This window comes from Arachis hypogaea, chromosome 1 (assembly GCF_003086295.3).
Source record: "Arachis hypogaea cultivar Tifrunner chromosome 1, arahy.Tifrunner.gnm2.J5K5, whole genome shotgun sequence".
In the NCBI taxonomy this organism is placed as follows: Eukaryota; Viridiplantae; Streptophyta; class Magnoliopsida; order Fabales; family Fabaceae; genus Arachis; species Arachis hypogaea.
The window spans coordinates 88,947,396-88,950,800 of record NC_092036.1 but is presented as its reverse complement, the minus strand read 5'-3'; positions in this window follow the sequence as shown (position 1 = coordinate 88,950,800).

Here is a 3,405-nt window from a genome sequence, read left to right as displayed (position 1 = left end):
TTTCTTTGTGACTCAAACATTACGTGCCTTGGCAAGGGATGGAAGAACCGTGATAGCTTCTATTCGTCAACTTAGCAGTGATGTTTTCAAACTATTTGATCAATTGTACTTGTTTTCAGGGGGTAAAACTGTCTATTTTGACCACGTTTCTGCAGCATATGAGGCAATAACTTAAACTCTGCCTCAGTATCCACTCTTGTATTTTTTAACCTTTTTTTTCTAATAAGGTTTTGCCAATAATAATAATAAAATAAGTATATCTGCAGTTCTTTGCACAAGCTGGATTTCCATGCCCTGCTTTGAGAAATCCATCAGATCACTTCCTTAGGGGCATCAATTCTGACTTTGACAAAGTGAAGGCCACTCTTAAAGGCTCCATGAAACTCAGGGTATTCATTCACTTTATTTACACCATAGGATTGGTAGACTAAAAGATACTAAAATCAGAATGATAGCTACTTTGATCTCTATATATGCACCAGAAGATGTTCCAGAAGCATTTCACAGCACCCTGCGAGATTTGCAGCTTGATTACATAGATTACAGATATGATAAAATCATTCTTTTTTATCCTTTAAATATTCATATAATTGATTTGATTTAAAAATTATTATAAAATTAAATAATTATATTAATTTTAAAATAAATTAATTTTTATTTTATACATAATATCTATTTTTAATTCAATTCATTTCATTTCAAATTAAATTAAAACAATTCCAAATATATTTTGTTCTAAATACATGCACGCTAAATAAAGTTTGTAACATATGATATACAATTAAAACGAATGAAGTTCGGAAATTAAGAGGTGAGAGAAAAATTTGAAACATTTACCACTAACGGTTTATAATTCTGATTTTCTTAAGATTCATTGGCCTATTAATGTGAAGAAGGGAAACTTAGAACTCTCAATGAGTACTATCGAACTTCTCAGCATTCTTATGCTGCAAAACAGAAAGTGGATGACATATCCAAAGTTGTAAGTTCTAGTTTCTTGATTCAAGATATGTAGTTGAAATTCATCAAACTTTGCATTCTCTAACTATGCATAATATGTGGTTCAGAAGGGGACCGTGCTCGATGCCCAGTATTAAATGGTTCAGAAGGGGAATGCTGTATTACTACCGTAAACAAGTCAGCAAGTCATCGGTTAAAAATCTAACATGAACAAATCAGTTAGTCTATGCTTTCGGATCATCTCACCAACAAAGAACTACACTTTGCAGGTTATGATATTATTATAGGGACAATAGTAAGGGCTTTATAGTTTAATTCCAGAATTATTCTTGTCAGTGCAGGCAGAGAGCGCACTGGACCAAATGGATTGGATTGAAAAGATCACAGGTGTTATTGCCATTGTTGAGTTCTCAGATTCCTGAAAGGGTAACAGCCAAAGGTTTAGTCCTTTTGACTTCCGTATAGTTGTTTAGTTTAGGTTTCACTACTGAGTTGAATTTCTAGTAGTTAACAAAAGTCAAAATGGTAGAAACTTTTCAATTTTCTACGTAGTGTATTTTACTAATCTATAATGTGTTATGATAGAAACGTACCCAAGCAAATAAGATTAATAGGGTAAAGCAAAAAATGCCTCACACGGAAGGATCCAAAAGTATTACAATATTGATGGATGAACATGTACTTATGCATAATTTTTATTTTTAATATTTTATAAAACAATGCACTATTTTTTTTTCTGGAACCATTAGCAATGCAGCACAGTATATATAATATGAGATCACTGAAAATTTTTTTTGTTTGAACATTTGTACATTTGCACTTTTCTTTTGACTTTGTCATTTTGTTAGGCCAAGGATAGAATCGAACTTTCACAAGCAAAAATTTTTCTTAAAATTCATAAAAGGCATAAGGATGATAGACCATTGGATGAGGAGTCTGTAAAAACAGCGATAAAATTTATGAATTTTATCTTCTTCTTGTTATGATTAAAAAATATAAAGGAACTAAATCATGCATTTATTGTGCTTTAAGGCTATATACCATTGCATATTCTGTACCCTTGGACTTGAAAATTTGCTCTCTTTAACTACCTTTTAAGTTATGAATAAATAGTAATTAGAGTGCTCTATCTGCTGCTGCTGCTCAAGTTGTAGTATAGATGCATAGATTATGGCTCATGTTTCAGTTTACATATTATATATCATTTCTTTTATTTTAAATTAAAAGGTAGTTAAATGGCACTTGTGTGTCAAATGTTTATGTGCAGGTTGATACGACTGCATTTCTATATATTATACCAACTGCTCTCCTATTGGCATCACTGTAATTGCTTTGGGACTCATAGTTAGTGGCCTTGCTGCAGTATTGGTCTAGAAAAATTGAGCATATTTTATTTTTTTTTCTACAAAATATATTCAAAGTCAATGAAATGACAAACAAACTTCTATTATGTATTGATAAATACGGCTTTTAACATTCTAATTTGTTAAAAGGAGTATTTTAATAGAAAGCTTATTTCAAATTTTCCTGGTCAAAACTTAAATGCAAATTATCATTATTGTCATTATTATTATTATTATAGAAAAAATATAGGTTGTTAGTTATAATTAATAAAGTGAGTATAATTAAAAAAAGTCTTTAAGATTTTAGCGGCAATAGTAATGGCAGTTAAAAGTGAATAATATTATAATTTTAGAAATTTTTTAGTGGCCATATAAATTGTCAGTAAAATAGATTTTAGCGGCAATAGTAATGGCAATTAAAAGTGAACAATGTTTCTATCTTAGAATTATTTTTAGTGGCCATATAAATTGTCAAGAAAATAGTTACTAAAGGTTATATACTTTTTGCGGCCATTAAAATGGTTTTTACCGGCAAATGTTATAATGGCCACTAAAACCTTTTAACGACAAAGCATAAGACGGCTAATGTCTAATTGCCGATAAATGTATTAGCGACTATTTTTATTATCGCTAAAAATAAAATAAATGGCCGCTAAAAGTGATTATTTTTGTAATGCGCATCTATAAAGAACAATACTACGGTGGCAGCGACTCTTCTTAATTAAGCACATTGCCACATTTTTTAAAGTAATGGTGATATAACCTATAGAATAGTCTATTTTTGACGTGGCTATGCAATAATACTCTTGGTGCTCTAATAATAATACATACGTGTGTGTTTCTTATATAACAAAAAGCATCTGTTTATACTAGAATAATAAAATTCCTTAACTACTTTAGTTCAACTAATGTGGCTTTGTGGCTCATGCAGTTCACATGAATTATTTCTTAGTACAATATATATATGCTAGCAATTATTGATTCTCTCCAGTAATAGAGAGAATATTATATTCCTATGGTCTACTTTGTATTTTATTATTACAAATAAATGTTTATGGAACCTTAGCTTTAATTTTGAGATGTTTATTTCAATTATAATTTT